This window comes from Moschus berezovskii, chromosome 27 (genome assembly GCF_049115385.1).
Source record: "Moschus berezovskii isolate FMDL1 chromosome 27, NW_MosBer_1.0, whole genome shotgun sequence".
NCBI lineage: Eukaryota > Metazoa > Chordata > Mammalia > Artiodactyla > Moschidae > Moschus > Moschus berezovskii.
In genome coordinates, this window is record NC_142486.1 from 9,545,870 (window position 1) to 9,563,366 (window position 17,497).

The window sequence follows — 17,497 nt, forward strand, 5'->3', positions numbered from 1 at the left end:
TTTTATTTGTGCAAAATCCATCTATTGGAAAAGACAGGATTTCATTTCTTTCCTATATTTTTACACATCACCTGCATTACTTGGTTGAAATATTAAAATCTCTTTCCCACTGTAAGTTATAGAAATCTCACAAGGATTTTTAAATCAGCTTTTAAATATATCGAACATTGGTCAACTTTTATCTTGCTGTTAAAGTTTAGTTGCTAAGTCATGTCTGACTGTTCGCAACCCCATGGACTGTAGCCCACCAGGCTCCTCTCTCTGTCCATGGAATTCTCCAGGCAAGAATACTGGAGTGGGTAGCCATTCCCTTCTCTAGGAGATCTCCCTGACTCAGGGATTGAACCTGTGTCTCCTGCATTGCAGGCAGATTCTTTACCGTCTGAGCCATTATTTAAAACTGTGACGAAGAAGCTGATAGTCTTTTTATTATTATTACTTTTTGATGCGGATCATTTTGAAAGTCTTTACTGAATTTGTTACAATACTGTTTCTGTTTTATGTTTTGGTTTTTTGGCTGCCCTCCCCGACCAGGGGTGAAACCTGAACCCCCTACGCTGGAAGTTGAAGTGTCAACCATTATTAGACTACCAGGGAAGTCTGAAGAAACTGATATTCTTGACCATCATCTTTCTGAGTCAATTAATTCAAATACTGCTTAAAAATAAGACTATATTTCATTTGGCAGAATTGTGCCTTACAATGGAAATAGGTACACCAAAAGGCAAATACAAGTACTATTGGAGGAAGCAGTAAACACCTTTCCCAGAGGGAACATTTTTCTTCTATGATTTCTTAGTTTAGGAGAGAGGCTTTTCTAACTCTTAATCTGCACATGCAACTTTGCCGACACTGCACACTTTTTCAGGTAAGTGGTTCTGCAATGTGTCAGCCACCCTTGCAGGCTCTGCGTTGTCTGTCACCGCTCCATCCCCTCTTTGGTGGTGATTTCCCTTTTGTCTTAGAATTTTGCCATTGACAGATATGTCCTTAGAGTTCATGTCTTCCAGCCACGACTTTAATACTTTTCTCCCTCTCTAAAGCCTTCTCTTGGCTGGTCACTTAGCAACCACTGGAGCCCTCAACGCTACAGTCTGGTGACTCTCCTGTCGATGGCATGAATTCTGCATTCTTTGTGACCTTGCTGTGATATCTTGCTAAGTCCCTCAGAGCCAGTTTTCCCTGCAGTGTTGACATGGGTCATTGTTTCCACCATGAATTATCCAATGATGTAGTGAGGGGCCATAATGTATGAAAAAAATACACATTTTAAAATAATATAATCAGACTTGATGTTGTGAGACGCTCACACTGACAGTCACCAGAGATGAGCCCACTTAAAGGACCGGCATATTCCAGGCTCTTATTTTATGCTCGCATCCAATCTGTAATTACACCAAAATAATCTCTGAGAGGACTGTGATGCCAAAACTTTCAGTTCAGTTCAGTTCAGTCACTCAGTCGTGTCCAGCTCTCCGCGACCCCATGAATCACAGCCCGCCAGGCCTCCCTGTCCATCACCAACTCCCGGAGTTCACTCAAACTCATGTCCACAGAGTTGGTGATGCCATCCAGCCATCTCATTCTCAGTCGTCCCCTTCTCCTCCCGCCCCCAACCCTTCCCAGCATCAGAGTCTTTTCCAGTGAGTCAACTCATCGTATGAGGTGGCCAAAGCATTGGAGTTTCAGCTTTAGCATCAGTCCTTCCAATGAACACCCAGGATCAATCTCCCTTAGAATGGACTGGTTGGATCTCCTTGCGGTACAAGGGACTCCCAAGAGTCTTCTCTAACACCACAGTGCAAAAGCATCAATTCTTCGGTGATCAGCTTTCTTCACAGTCCAACTCTCACATCCATACTTGACCACGAGAAAAACCATAGCCTTGACTAGATGGACCTTGGTTGGCAAAGTATGTCTCTGCTTTTTAATATATTACCAAGGTTGGTCATAACTTTCCTTCCAAGGAGTAAGCGTCTTTTAATTTCATGGCTGCAATTAGCATCTGCAGTGATTTTGGAGCCCCCAAAAATAAAGTCTGACACTGTTTCCACTGTTTTTCCATCTATTTCCCATGAAGTGATGGGACCAGATGCCATGATCTTAGTTTTCGGAATGTTGAGCTTCAAGTCAACCTTTTCACTTTCCTCTTTCACTTTCATCAAGAGGCTTTTGAGTTCCTCTTCACTTTCTGCCATAAGGGTAGTGTCATCTGCATATCTGAGATTATTGATATTTCTCCCAGCAATCTTGAAGAGAATAAAATAATAGGCATAATGAAACTAGTTGGAACTCAAAAAAGATCTTATCAGTGGGCATCAATGGTAGTAATTTAAAAAAATGAATGTTTGTAATTTAATTTTAAAAATGAATATTTTGTAATTATCGCCTACTTGCACCCTTTACTTAACAACAAATGGAGGCAGGAACTTTGTCTTTTATACTTTATGCTTTAGAACACGTCATGCGTTAATAGCACATCAAAAGTAATGAACCATGATTATAAGCTAATTTTGTGGTTTCTCACCTTGAGAACATTGAGGAAAAAAAAGAAATTTCTGCATTCTAATAATGCTAAAAGTTCTAGCCAATGAGAGCTAGTACCACAGAGTTCAAACCCCCAAAGCCAATATAGTGACTGAAATTCAAAGCACTGAGTATGTTCATTTAGATCATAGATTTTACACTGTGCTTAACTTTTTGCTTTTTTTAAAACTGGAGATGTAAACTAAAACAACTCTCAAATCTCTTAGCTCTCCCAGAAATCTTTGAGGACTTTCCTTTTCAATGTTATATTTTATAATAAAGAGCAAACATCAAAACCAGACTGCCTCCTATTTTGGTAAATAAAGTTTTACTGGAACACAGCCACACTCATTGGTTTACATCTTGTCCATTGACTGTTTTTCCGCAAAGACAGGGTTGTAGGTGACAGAGACCACATGCCCTCAGAGCTGGAAATATTTATTATCTGACCCCTTACACTGTTTCCACTGTGTCCTCATCTATTTGCCATGAAGTGATGGGACCAGATCACTTAGTTTTCGGACCAGATCATTAGTTTTCGGAATGTTGAGCTTTAAGCCAACTTTTTCACTCCCCTCTTTCACTTTCATCAAGAGGCTTTTGAGTTCCTCTTCACTTTCTGCCATAAGGGTGGTGTCATCTGCATATCTGAGGTTATTGATATTTCTCCCAGCAATCTTGATTCCAGCTTGTGCTTCCTCCAGCCCAGCATTTCTCATGATGTACCCTGCATATAAGTTAAATAAGCAGGGTGACAATATACAGCCTTGATGTACTCCTTTTCCTGTTTGGAACCAGTCTGTTGTTCCATGTCCAGTTCTAACCGTTGCTTCCTGACCTGCATATAGGTTTCTCAAGAGGCAGGTCAGATGGTCTGGTATTCCCATCTCTTTCAGAATTTTCCACAGTTTATTGTGATCCACACAGTCAAAGGCTTTGGCATAGTCAATAAAGCAGAAATAGATGTTTTTCTGGAACTCTCTTGCTTTTTCGATGATCCAGCGGATGTTGGCAATTTGATCTCTGGTTCCTCCGCCTTTTCTAAAACCAGCTTGAACATCTGGAAGTTCAAGGTTCACGTATTGCTGGGCTCCAAAATCACTGCTGATGGTGACTGCAGCCATGAAATTAAAAGACGCTTACTCCTTGGAAGGAAAGTTATGACCAACCTAGATAGCATATTTAAAATCAGAGACATTACTTTGCCAACAAAGATCCATCTAGTCAAGGCTATGGTTTTTCCAGTAGTCATGTATGGGTGTGACAGTTGGACAGTGAAGGAAGCTGAGCACTGAAGAATTGATGCTTTTGAACTGTGATGTTGGAGAAGACTCTTGAGAGTCCCTTGGACTGCAAGGAGATCCAACCAGTCCATCCTAAAGGAGATCAGTCCTGGGTGTTCATTGGAAGGACTGATGTTGAAGCTGAAACTCCAATACTTTGGCCACCTCATGCGAAGAGTTGACTCACTGGAAAAGACCCTAATGCTGGGAAGGATTGGGGGCAGGAGGAGAAGGGGATGACAGAGAATGAGATGGCTGGATGGCATCACCGACTCGATGGACATGGGTTTGGGTGGACTCCGGGAGTTGGTGATAGACAGGGAGGCCTGGCGTGCTGCGATTCATGGGGTTGCAGAGTTGGATACGACTGAGCAGCTAAACCGAACTGACCCCTTACAAAAAATAGTTTGCCCATCCCTGTTCTAGATTTCATTTTCACCACTTATAATTTTCATCATTTGGAATACCACCCATTCCATTTATCAAAACTCTGAAATCCTGAAACAGACATCTGCTTTGCTTTTTGAGCTGTTTCCAGATTTTTCTTTTCAAAGGTTAATTTTTTCAGGTCCCTGAGGCCTTGACTGTATTTAGCAAGTTCCTAAAGTGCCACTTAATGAAAACTGCAAACCCAAGTGTACCTATTCACCATTCAACAGAAACGTACTGAAGTAGTCAAGAGGTACAAACTCCCAGTTATAAAATAAATAAGTTCTGAGGATGTAACAGACAGCTTGGTGATGACAGTTAATAATGCGTGCATGTTTGCTCAGTCGTGTCTGACTCTTTGAGACCCCATGGACTGTAGCCCGCCAAGTTCCCCTGTCCATGCAATTTCCCAGGCAAGAATACAGGAGTGGGTTGCCATTTCCTTCTACAGGGGATCTGCCTGACCCAAGGATCGAATGCACATCTCCTGCATCAGCAGGTGAATTCTTTACCACTGAGTCACCTGGGAAGCCCACAGCTAACAATACTGTACTGTATATTTGAAAGTTGCTGAGAGAATCGATCTTACCACGAGAAAAAAAAAATTGTAACTATGTGATGTGATGGATGTTCACCAGTCATTTCACAATACATACATATGCCAAATCACTATGTTGTACTCCTAAAACTAACAGAATGTTATATGTCAATTATATCTCAATCTGGGAAAAAATATTCTAAAAAAAGAATAATAACAAATTTCAAGACAACAAGGACTCTTCTGGGAGGATCGAGGAGTACGGAAAAGAACTAGAAATATCACGTATTTTCAATGACAAAAAAGAAATGAAAAAACCTAGTTAAAAGTAAATGCTTAACAGTCAAGTACTTCAGCTTAGCCAAACGAATGCTTAAAACTTTTTAAAATGTAATGCGCACCAGCTGTATGAAAACATACACTGCTGACAGGAAGGACAAGGGGGAAACAAACGTGAATAAAATCCATACCCTGTGCTCTGGAATGAGACACAGCAGCGAAGACACAGCAGAATAGCAGGTGATAAAGGCAAAATGGGAGCCAGATACCCCTGAAATGGTCTAGGCTGCTGAGTCTACAGCGGTAGGGATGAGAATGAAGGCGTGTGAGCAAGTTCTAAAGCCTGAGAAAAAGCGAAGAGACCACCCGGGCTGCAGGTGTGGGCAAAGACCCAGAGCTCCGGGCAGCAAACACTAGGGCTAAATAACAGGAAGGCAGGAAGAACAGGGACCCACTCCAAATGGACTGACACATGCAGTTGCCTGGCGCCAAGCCTTGTGTCCTCTGAAGGCAAGGTAGCCAGTCATGCAGACTAAACCTTCCTCTCCAAATGTAAGAAAGAACAGCCTGCTCAGTTCTTCACTTGCAGCTGTGAGCAGTACCCAGTTTCCCAATTTCCAATCTTACATCTACAGATCTGCTTACTTTAAATTACCAGCAGGAAACTAAATGGTAACATTTTTGACCCAGCAAAATTCCACTCCTTGGTAGGTAGTCAAGAGTTGAAAACAGACAATGAAATGAAGATAGACAATGAAAATGTGGTATACCCATGCAAGGGATTATTAGTCAGCCATTAGCATGAACGAATGAATGAAGCCAGATCCCAGAGATCCTTTATGATTCTGTGCTTAGGAACGATCTGGAACAAGAACTATCTGGAATGTCAGAGACATAGGGACAGAATGCATATTGGCAGCGTCCACGGCTGGGTGGGAAAGGGGAACGACTGTCTTAATGGATCCGGCATTTCTTTTGGGGTGATGAAAATGTTCTGGAATTAGTGGTGATGGCTGCATAGCTGTGAATAAACAAAAATCACTGAACTATACGGGGCTTTCCAGGTGGCGCTAGTGGTCAAGAACCCGCGTAGGAGGCCAAGAGCCCTGGGATGGATCCCTGGGTCTGGCAGATCTCCTGGAGATGGCAACCCACTCCAGTATTCTTGCCTGGGAAATCCCACGGACAGAGGAGCCTGGCGGCCTCCACTGGGTCGTTAAGACTCTGACACGACTGAAGCGATTTAGCACCTCACACACACTGAACTACACACTTTAAAAGGTGAATTTCATGGAGAGTCAATAAAGCTGCTATTAAACAGCAAGGCGTGGGTTTTAAGGACGGGGAAAATAGCCCTCCAAGCCTTTTTTCTCCTTTACGTCTAAATCATAACCATGACGGAGTGTAGTTCAGGACCAGAGACTCTTCTTCCGGCCTCTGGATTGGTCTTCTGCTCACAAGCCGGCCGCGGTGAACCGCCCCACTGGCCACACCCACGACAAAACCCACGTCGCGCGACACTCGTCAACGCGCGCGACAGGAGGCAAGGGACCGGACGCCGCCGCCGGGGAGCCGGACGCAGTTACCAGGCAACAGCGGCTAACCCGCCCCCACCACCTAACCAATCACGCACTTCCGCACGCAGCGCAATATCCCCGCGTACGACCGCCGGAGCGTGGCCTCCGGCCCATCAGGCCCCAGCGTCCAGAGCCGGCAGCACCCGCCCCCACAGACACCGCTCAGCCAATCAGAGGGGAGAGGGATGCGCGTTCCGTGCGTGCGACCGTTGCCCCCGCGCCAGGGCTTCCCCGCCCCACCCCCACTGCTTGGGCCCTGCCCGCCGGGAACCGGTGCGGGGGCCCGTAGGGCCGCCTGAGGAGGGGGCGCCAGCGGCGCGCGCCTGGGCGGGCAGCCTCCCCAGGCTTCCCCGCCGCCAGGTCTGCGGGACGGGAAAGTTCCAAGCAAAGCACCCGCTCCTAATGGCGGCTGCGGCGGGGGCGGGATACGCACCTGAGGGCCCCGCCGGCGGGCAGCGCCCGGCCGGCCGCGGGGTGTGAGGGCCGGGCCACCCGGGAGTGCCTGGGGGCCGAGTGCTGCCTGCCGCGACCGTCTGGAGGCGAGGGCGCGGCGTTGTGGGCGGCGGCCGAAGCCCTGCTCTCCACTATCCCTCCTTTTTCTTTCTTTCTTTTCCTTTTTTTTTTTTTGGCTTCCTGGAAGGCAGCCTGGACTCGTGTGTCCGCAGCGCCCCAAGTGGGAGTTGCCGTTTCCGGTGCCGTGGAATCCACTTCAGCTGCACACTGAGTTTGTTGGAAGTCCCTCAGCCCCGTGCCGTTCGTCCATCTCCTGCCTTTGAGGAGCGGCTGCACGTGTCGCCCCCCACCGCCGCCCCCGACACCGCCGCCCCCGACACCGCCCCCAGACGTGGACGTCCTTTCTTGCTCTCATTTAATTTTACACTTTTCCGCATGATTGCAGTTTGTAGCTTTAAGCCGTGAGGTCACAGCCCCAGTGACCTGTGAATCTGCCTTAAAGCCATTGAGTTATATTGTAATACTGTTAACAGTTGTGTCCTGACCTTTTTACGGGACTCGGTGACATTACTAAGGAGTTGAGCGCTGTCCTGATGCTGCTGGTTCTCCAGCAAATAGCCAAGTATTACTTTAGTGCTGTTTAATCAAAGTCCTAATTACATTTTCATTTAAAATATACCAAAAGGAGAGTTGCCGCTGTTGTCAGTCGCTAAGTCGTGTCCGACTCTTAAGACCCCACGGACTGCAAAAGAATAGGGTAATAGAAATCGTTTACCCATTGCTCAGATTTACCTGCTGCTGCTAAGTCGCTTCAGTCGTGTCCGACCCTGTGCGACCCCATAGACGGCAGCCCACTAGGCTCCCCTGACCCTGGGATTCTCCAGGCAAGAATACTGGAGTGGGTTGCCATTTCCTTCTCCAATGCGTGAAAGTGAAAAGTGAAAGTGAAGTAGCTCAGTCGCAACCGACTCTTAGCGACCCCATGGACTGCAGCCTACCAGGCTCCTCCGTCCATGGGGTTTTCCACGCAAGAGTACTGGAGTGGGGTGCCATTGCCTTCTCTGATTTTAAAGGACTGTTTAGACACAAATGAAGACACATACCTTTTTCTTTACTGTCTCAGAGTTCTAATAGGCATTTTCTTTTGCAGAAAGGCAAGTGTCCCAAATTCCCTTGACTTTTTTTTTTTGTGTGTGTGTGTGTGAGTGGCTAACAAGGGTATTGAGCACTACTTTACTAGCATGTGAGATGAGTGCAATTATGCGGTAGTTTGAGCATTCTTTGGCACTGCCTTTCTTTGGGATTGGAATGAAAACGGACCTTTTCCAGTCCTGTGGCCACTGCTGAGTTTTCCAAATTTGGTGGCATATTGAGTGTAGCACTTTCACAGCATCATCTTTCAGGATTTGACATAGTGAACTGTGAACTTCCAGATGTTCAAGCTGGTTTTAGAAAAGGCAGAGGAAGCAGAGATCAAATTGCCAACGTCTGCTGGATCATCGAAAAGCAAGAGAGTTCCAGAAAAACATGTTTCTGCTTTATTGACTATGCTGAAGCCTTTGACTGTGTGGATCACAATAAACTGTGGAACATTCTGAAAGAGATGGGAACACCAGACCACCTGACCTGCCTCTTGAGAAACCTATATGCAGGTCAGGAAGCAACAGTTAGAACTGGACATGGAACAACAGACTGGTTCCAAATAGGAAAAGGACTACATCAAGGCTGTTTATTGTCACCCTGCTTATTTAACTTATGTGCAGAGTACATCATGAAAAACGCTGGGCTGGAGGAAGCACAAGCTGGAATCAAGATTGCTAGGAGAAATATCAATAACCTCAGACATGCAGATGACACTACCCTTATGGCAGAAAGTGAAGAACTAAAAAACCTCTTGATGAAAGTGAAAAAGAGTAAAAAAGTTGACTTAAAGCTCAACATTCAGAAAACTAAGATTATGGCATCTGGTCCCATTACTTCATGGGAAATCGATGGAGAAACAGTGGAAACAGTGTCAGACTTTATTTTTTTGGGCTCCAAAATCACTGCGGATGCTGATTGCAGCCATGAAATTAAAAGACGCTTACTCCTTGGAAGGAAAGTTATGACCAACCTAGATAGCATATTAAAAAGCAGAGACATTACTTTGCCAACCAAGGTATGTCTAGTCAAGACTATGGTTTTTCCAGTGGTCATGTATGGATGTGAGAGTTGGACTGTGAAGAAAGCTGATCACCGAAGAATTGATGCTTTTGAACTGTGGTGTTGGAGAAGACTCTTGAGAGTCCCTTGGACTGCAAGGAGATCCAACCAGTCCATCCTAAAGGAGATCAGTCCTGGGTGTTCATTGGAAGGACTAATGCTGAGGCTGAAACTCCAATACTTTGGCCACCTCATGTGAAGAGTTGACTCATTGGAAAAGATCCTGATGCTGGGAGGGATTGGGGACAGGAGGAGAGGGGGATGACAGAGGATGAGATGGCTGGATGGCATCACCAACTCGATAGACATGAGTTTGGGTGAACTCCGGGAGTTGGTGATGGACAGGGAGGCCTGGAGTGCTGCGATTCATGGGGGTCGCAAAGAGTCGGACATGACTGAGCGACTGAACTAAACTGAACTGAACAAGGGTATTGGAGAAGGAAATGGCAAGCCACTCCAGTATTCTTGCCTGGAAAATCCCATGGATGGAGGAGCCTGGTAGGCTGCAGTCCATGGGGTCGCTAAGAGTCAGATATGACTGAGCAACTTCACTTTCACTTTTCACTTTCACACATTGGAGAAGGAAGTAGTCACCCACTCCAGTGTTCTTGCCTGGAGAATCCCAGGGACGGGGGAGCCTGGTGGGCTGCCATCTGTGGGGTCGCACAGAGTCGGATATGACTGAAGTGACTTAGCAGCAGCAGCAACAAGGTTATGCTTCCTGCTGCTGCTGCTAAGTCGCTTCAGTCATGACCGACTCTGTGCGACCCCATAGACGGCAGCCAACCAGGCTCCGCCATCCCTGGGATTCTCCAGGCAAGAACACTGGAGTGGGTTGCCATTTCCTTCTCCAATGTGTGAAAGTGAAAAGTGAAAGTGAATTCGCTCAGTCGTGTCCAACTAGTAGTGACCCCATGGACTGCAGCCCACCAGGCTCCTCCGTCCATGCGATTTTCTAGGCAAGAGTACTGGAGTGGCTTGCCATTGCCTTCTCCGATGCTTCCTAGGAGATGCTATTTTAAAGAGCTGCCCTTCCAAGGTAACGATAACTAGCGATTAGTTGAGATGGTACCTGCTTTATGATATTTTTAAAAGCGATGTTTGAAAATCCTCGTGATATGTTATAGTTGATTCTTCGTTATTCAGAAGAGTCATGGCCTGTAAAGTCTTAGCAAATAGGGTTCTGCCAGCCTTTTCACATTTTTGTGCAACTATTAAACGTAACTTTGTTTTATTTGTGTGTCTGTTTAAAGACACCGTATTTAATGTATTTTGTAGATTCGTTAGTTGAACTCACGGCCAACAGTGCCTTCGCACACAAGGAAATTTAGCCAACACAGTGTTTTCTACCTAACGCACATTGCAGTCTTCAGTGCTGACAGTTTGAGGACCATTTTAAATAGTAAAATCATCAAAAAAAAAAAAAAAAAAACCACCCACAAAATGTGGAAAGTGTGGCATTAAATAGATCAGGAAAAGGACATGTTTATGGTGTAAGAGCTGGTACCACCCTATTCTACCTCAGCCTGGAACGTGTGTGGAAGGCAAAACAACTATTTTTTTTTTTGCCACTGTGCTCTGTCTGCAAATGATCAGGGAAAGTAGGGTGAGTAATGCTTTTAAATTTACCTGTGAGTTGTAGTGAGCAGGTGAAATCCCAAATCTGGAGCTAGTGAATAATAATGATAGATTTAAAACTTAACCTGTATATCAAGAGCTTCAGGCTTCCCTGGTGGCTCAGTGATAAAGAATCTGCCTGCAATGCAGGAGATGTGGGTTCAGTTCCTGGATTGGGAAGATTCCCTGAAGAAAGAAATGGCAACCCGCTCCAGTACTCTTGCTTGGAGAGAATTCCATCAGAGGAGCCTGGCGGGCTACAGTCCATGGGGTGGCAAAATAGTCAGGCATGACTTAGTGACTCAACAACAACAATATGTAAAAAAGAAATGGAAATTTAGCTAAAATAAATAAGATTTGTTTTAAAAATTATTGTTTATTTAATCTTTATCTCATTAGTTAAATAATTTCCTTGTATATTTCATAAACTTCATATTAGTATCAGTTCAGTTCAGTCACTCAGTCATGTCTGACTCTTTGTGACCCCATGAACCACAGCACACCAGGTCTCCCTGTCCATCACCAACTCCCAGAGTCCACCCAAACCCATATCCATTGAGTTGGTGATGCCATCCAACCATCTCATCCTCTGTCGTCCCCTTCTCCTCCTGCCCTCAATCTTTCCCAGCATCAGGGTCTTTTCAGATGAGTCAGCTCTTCGCATGAGGTGGCCAAAGTATTGGAGTTTCAGGTTCAAGATCAGTCCTTCCAGTGAACACCCAGGACTGATCTCCTTTAGGATGGACTGGTTGGATCTCCTTGCAGTCCAAGGGCCTCTCAAGAGTCTTCTCCAACACCACAGTTCAAAAGCATCAATTCTTTGGTGTTCAGCTTTCTTTTTAGTCCAACTCTCACATCCACACATGACTACTGGAAAAACCATAGCCTTGACTAGATGGATCTTTGTTGACAAAGTAATATCTCTGCTTTTTAATATGCTGTCTAGGTTGGTCATAACTTTCATATGCAAATAATTCGTATATATTTTCTCATGCTTACCAATTTTTCCCATCAGTTCAGTTCAGTTCAGTCACTCAGTCATGTCCGACTCTTAGCGACCCCATGAATCACAGCACGCCAGGCCTCCCTGTTCATCACCAACTCCCGGAGTTCACTCAAACTCATGTCCATCGAGTCGGTGATGCCATCCAGCCATCTCATTCTCTGTCGTCCCCATCTCCTCCTACCCTCAATCGCTCCCAGCATCCCATAGGGATGCATAATTAATTTGAAGACTAATGCCCTAAAAAGTTGGAAGTACCCTTTTCTTAGAAAATTGAAAGAAGAATTTATCCCCAAATAGTGAGCTGAATTCATCAAGCAGATGGCTGAAACCAATGGTAATATTAAAGTATACCACATTTATGTGACATGGGAAGACTCAAGATTGCAAAAATGTCATTTCTTCTAGTTAATTTCTCTAAATTAGCTCATGAATTTAATGCAGCTCCAAGAAAAAAAAATCCTAGTGGGATTTTTTAATGCAACTTGGAAAGATGATTTTAAAATTTATATGAGAGTAAATGTTATGAATAGCAAAGACAATTTTGTAAAAGAACAAAGAAGAGGGATTTGATTGAATAAAAGAGCATATTGTAAAGCTGTAGCAGGTGAAACGTTGTCATGTTAGTTGAGAATAAATCAGTAGAAACAAAAATTGAGTTCAGAAATTGACCAGTGTATAAGGAAATTTATCGTATGTTATAAATGGCATTTCAGATCTTCAGATAAAGTCTATTAATAGACAATAATTTGGGGACAGTGAGATATCTGTTTGAAAGAAGAATCATACAGTCTGGTCTCATACCACTCATAAAAATCAACTCCAAATACAAGTGTTACATTAAGAGTTTCACAGATATTACAGAATATCCTTATCTTCTTGGGTAGTACTTTTCCTAAACAAGACATAGAAAGCAAAAGCTCTAAATGATGAATTTAGTAAAACTAACTACAAGAAAATGAAATTATATAGGACAAAAGACTCCATAAATTAAAAAAATAAGATAAAAATTTTCAACACATTTCAACACATAACAATTTCTATGCAAAATATATCAGTCACTTCTATAAATTAGTAAGACAACCCAATAGAAATGTGGCCAAGAATATGAATAGACAATTCTCAGTAAAGGAAAAACATGAAATGCTAGTAAGCATGTTTAAACCTTCTAGTGATTACAGAAATAAAAAGTGAATCAGTAATGAAACGTGCCTTAGGTATTAGATTGAGAAACAGTTGAAAAGTTTGTATTCAGGTGTTGCTGCTACTGCTAAGTCACTTCAGTCATGTCCGACTCTGTGTGACCCCATAGACGGAAGCCCACCAGGCTCCCCCGTCCCTGGGATTCTCCAGGCAAGAACACTGGAGTGGGTTGCCATTTCCTTCTCCAATGTGTGAAAGTGAAAAGTGAAAGTGAAGTCGCTCAGTCGTGTCCGACCCTCAGCAACCCCACGGACTGCAGCCTACCAGGCTCCTCCATCCATGGGATTTTCTAGGCAAGAGTACTGGAGTGGCTTGCCATTGCCTTCTCCAGGTGTTGGGTGCATGGAAAAATGAATCTACCCATATTCTATTGAAGCACAACTTTTGGAGAACAAATTGAAATCGTTTATTAAATTTTCCAAATGAGTATTTTCTGTGATCCAGCAGTTTTCTTTTCAGTATCTACCCTGGTTGTGGGGGTTGCGTGTGTGTGCTCAGTCATGTCCGACTGTTTGCCACCACGTGGACTGGAGCCCCCCAGGTTACCATGTCCATGAAGTTTTCCAGGCAAGAATACTATAGTAGGTTGCCATTTCCTCCTCTAGGGGATCTTCCCAACCCACGGATGGAACCCATGTCTCCTGCGTGGCGGGATTCTTTACCTCTTGAGCCACTGGGGCTTCCCATCTACCCAAGAGATACCCTCAAATAAATGCAAAAAGAACATATACAAGAATATTCACTATAATAGAAAAAGCAGGAAACAACTCGAATGTCCATCAGAAGAATGGTTAAATAAGATGTAGTTCACTTACACTGATATCCAAGAGTGGAAAAGAATGGGGTAAGTCCAATTGTTGTGAAATTATTTCCAATTTAGTTTTGAGTGAGAAGATGAAGTTGCAGCATAAAATACATATTATCTAATTTTTAAAAAACACACACATAGCAAAAATAAAATATTTTTCCATAGTACCATATATATGTGGTGCTGTGGTTAAATGAGTCTTTATCCTTAGCCATGTATAGTGTTTTATTTGTTCTTTTACAAAGATAAAAGTCATAGATTAATTGTGTAATTCAAAGCTAATAATAAAAATTAAAATATATAGGACTAATTAAGTTCACTCTTTCCCTAACTGGAGAGTTTCAGCTATCCCAAAGTAACAAAGAAATCAGGATGTCTACAGAAAGATGACATTATGAGTGGGGAGAAGATTTAGTTTGGCTAACAATTCAGACATTTTAACATTTGGGGGTAACTGATATTTTGCTGTAGGACTGTCTTTTCAGAATAGCAATTTGGACAAAAATGTAAGTCTTTGCCAGCATAAAGCCAGTAAAGAAAACCAACCAGGCTTTGATAGCAAAATGTAAAAGCCCAGGTGTGACTAAATCCAAGTCTCCTTGGGCCAAACTCAACTTTTCAGCTGTTTTATCTGTGTCTTCCTTAGTGGGAGCCAGAAAATTAATGGGCAAACATTGCCACCCAGTGGCTCTGATTCACCTTGCAGAGTATGACCCGGCACCTTTTTGTCCCTGAATCTCAAACGAATGGTTCTTTCAGATATCCCTTAAAAGAAAAATGTTCTGGAAATTCAAAAGACCCATGTAGAGCTATTGACTGTTTAATTCTGGCAAGTATTGTCAGCATTGTCAGTTTTGCAAAAGAACAGATATTTAAAACCAAAAAATGCACTAGATAAAAAGACAGCCCTGCTTATGAAAGAACAGTTGACAATTATATATGCATTTTATACATATACAAGTATATTGTAACTATATTACTAATTGTGATGGTTGATTTAATATGTCAACTGAGCTGGGCCACAGGATGCCCAGAGGTGGTTAAACATTTCTGAGTGTGCCTGTGATGGTGTTTCTGGAAGAGATGAGCATTTGTATGGGTGGACTGAGTACAGAAGCTGGCCCTCCCCAACGTGCCTGGGCCTCAGCCAGCCCACTGACAGCCCCGGTTGAACAAAAAGGCAAAGAAGGTTGGATGTTCTTTTTCTTTCTCTTTGCCTATTTGACCTGGGACATTGATCTTCCCCTGCCCTTGATCTGGAACCTCCATCATTGCTGCTCTGGTTCTCAGGCCTTTGGGCTCAGACTGGAACTACAGCAGAACTACACTGGAACTACACCAGCAGTGTAGTCCTACACCCAGTCCACAACTACACCCAGTCTCCTGGGCCTCCAGTTTGCAGATGGCACATAGTGGGAATCCTGTTCCTCCTCTTGGATCTCAGGAGAACCCGCATACAATAATCTTTACATAGTTCTCCTTTATCAATATATGTCTCAGCTTTACCAATAGAAGCAGAGATGGACACAAAGTCTTGCACACAGAACCTTAGTTTTGGAGGTTTCAGGAGTGAGGGCAGGGAGAAATAACGAGTATTATCCTTTCCATACATAGGCAAGCTGCCTTTGGTCCTCTTTACCACTGGGATTGAAAAGAACCCATTTACCAGATCAGTATCAGCTGGAAGTTCCAGAAACTGTGTTGCTCTGTTCTAGTAAAATACTACCCCTGACTCAAAAGCTATGATTGGATTAAGCAATTGGCTAAGTTCATAGTAGTTTACAGTTGTCTGCCATTATCCATCTGGTGTTTGCAGGAGCCAAACAGGCTCTCAGGTCTACAGTTCCAACTGGGGTGCAGTGTGGCTTCTCATTTAATGCTGCCTAGGTCAAGACAGGGTGAGGAAACCAGTGTGAGCTGCTCGAAATGTGTCCCAACTGTGTTCCCCAGGGGAGAGCAGAGAGGTGTGGCAAAAGTCAGCAAAGGGAGATGCAAGGGGCACTGTTGAATCTGCCTCTGTGGTCCATGGGCTCCTGAATCTGCCAGGATCCTGAGGAGTGCACAGATGGCCTCCCTGAATAGGCCTCAGTGGTAGCATTTATCCACGGGCTCCTAAGCCCATTGGTTGACGTTTGCCTTAGGGTGTTACTTCCTTGTCTCTTCCAGTCTCTGTGTATGTGTGTGTGTGTGTGTGTTGGGGGGGCCCTGTGAACCTCTCTCTGTTTCTGAAGCATCTCTGGAGTGTTTGGTAGAAATTTTAAAATGCCCGGCATGCACATGGGACAAGAAGCTTGAAGAGAGTCAACCCTTGCATGGAACTGCTCACCCTGCCATGTCAGAGATGTCAGACTAAGGCCGAGAGGGTGACTGAGGACACTGTGGGTGCACCTGCTCCAGTACACATCTATAGTGTCACAAACCCGGGGAAAAGCCCCGAACTTTGCCGTGGCCAAGAGGCCAGAGTGATCTGCTGTCCTTCTTCCTCCGTCTTTTCAACCTTGTCGCTTACCTGTCACCTCCTTACTCAGCTCCGACAAGCCCGCCCTCCTGGGTGTGTTGGGGGTGGGGGTTGGGGTCCCAAACGCACTCCTGGTGTGTGGTCAGGTAGCATTCATCGAAGTAGTAACACACCAGAGGCAGCTCCCAGGAGCTGCCAGGCATCTCTCTTTCCTTCAACACTAGAGGGTTTGCTAATTAGTTTAATGAGTGTTAGAAATGGGTTTAAAGAAATTAGGAGCTTGTTAGTTGGTGGATCAAAGTTGAATGAGGAGACTGGAAACCACCCATGATATGAAGAATTATTAATAGTAACAAGGGTTTGGCTAGCATGAAGTAAAGATAACTCTAAAGAATATAGGCATAGGAGACACAGGGAGCAGTCCCCAACCCTAGGGCTGAGATACGGTACGCCAGAGATTGTGAAGGACAGGGAAACCTGGCATACTGAGTCCATGGGGTCACAAAGAGTCTGATACGACTGAGCAACTGCACGACAAAAGAAAGAGGCCACCACCAGAGCTGAGACCCAGACCTCGTTGGTAAAGACTGAACCATGGCTCACTGAATGGTAGGGGTCATTGTACCACTGTGCTGGCAAAGGTCACAGGAGATGTGCACTCTGGTACTTTCCAGAAAGCCACTCTCTTGTTGGGGGACAATGAAAGTCTTCCATGGGGATGTGCTTCATAGCAGGCATTTTGCTATGACATTGTCTGAGGGGGCTGCTCTGTGCTGCTGGCCACCGTCTGCTGCAGTAGCTGGGTGCTGGTTGTGGTCATCATTGGTTGGGCTGCTAAAGCAGCGGCACCCTCTGGTTGCAGATGTGGGTGTTGGTCTGCTCCTGTTTGGAGTAATTGAAGATGCTTGATGGGGTATGAGAGTTCCCCCTACTGGCCTATTCAGTTTTAGCTGAGCTTCTTGAATCAATTCCACTCCTGGAAGGAATCCAGTTTTAAAGTACTCCCAAGATCAGTTGGTAAAGAATCGGCCTGCAATGCAGGAGACCCTGGTTCTATTCCTGGGTTGGGAAGATGCCCTGGAGAAGGGAACGGCTACCCAGCCCAGTATTCTGGTCTGGAG

At 44.5% G+C, this 17,497-nt stretch overlaps 1 protein-coding gene across 7 annotated transcripts in view; it reads right to left on the reverse strand.

Moving 5' to 3' along the window:
- The window catches only part of LOC129545603 (general transcription factor II-I repeat domain-containing protein 2), a 50,113-nt gene extending 42,716 nt beyond the window's left edge, over positions 1-7,397 (reverse strand). For all 7 annotated transcript variants that reach the window (XM_055410011.2, XM_055410009.2, XM_055410008.2 and 4 more), the window contains exon 1: positions 7,066-7,397. The gene's annotated coding sequence lies outside the window, so the exon portion shown is untranslated. The remainder of the gene's footprint in view (positions 1-7,065) is intronic.
- Positions 7,398-17,497: the final 10,100 nt, after the last annotated feature.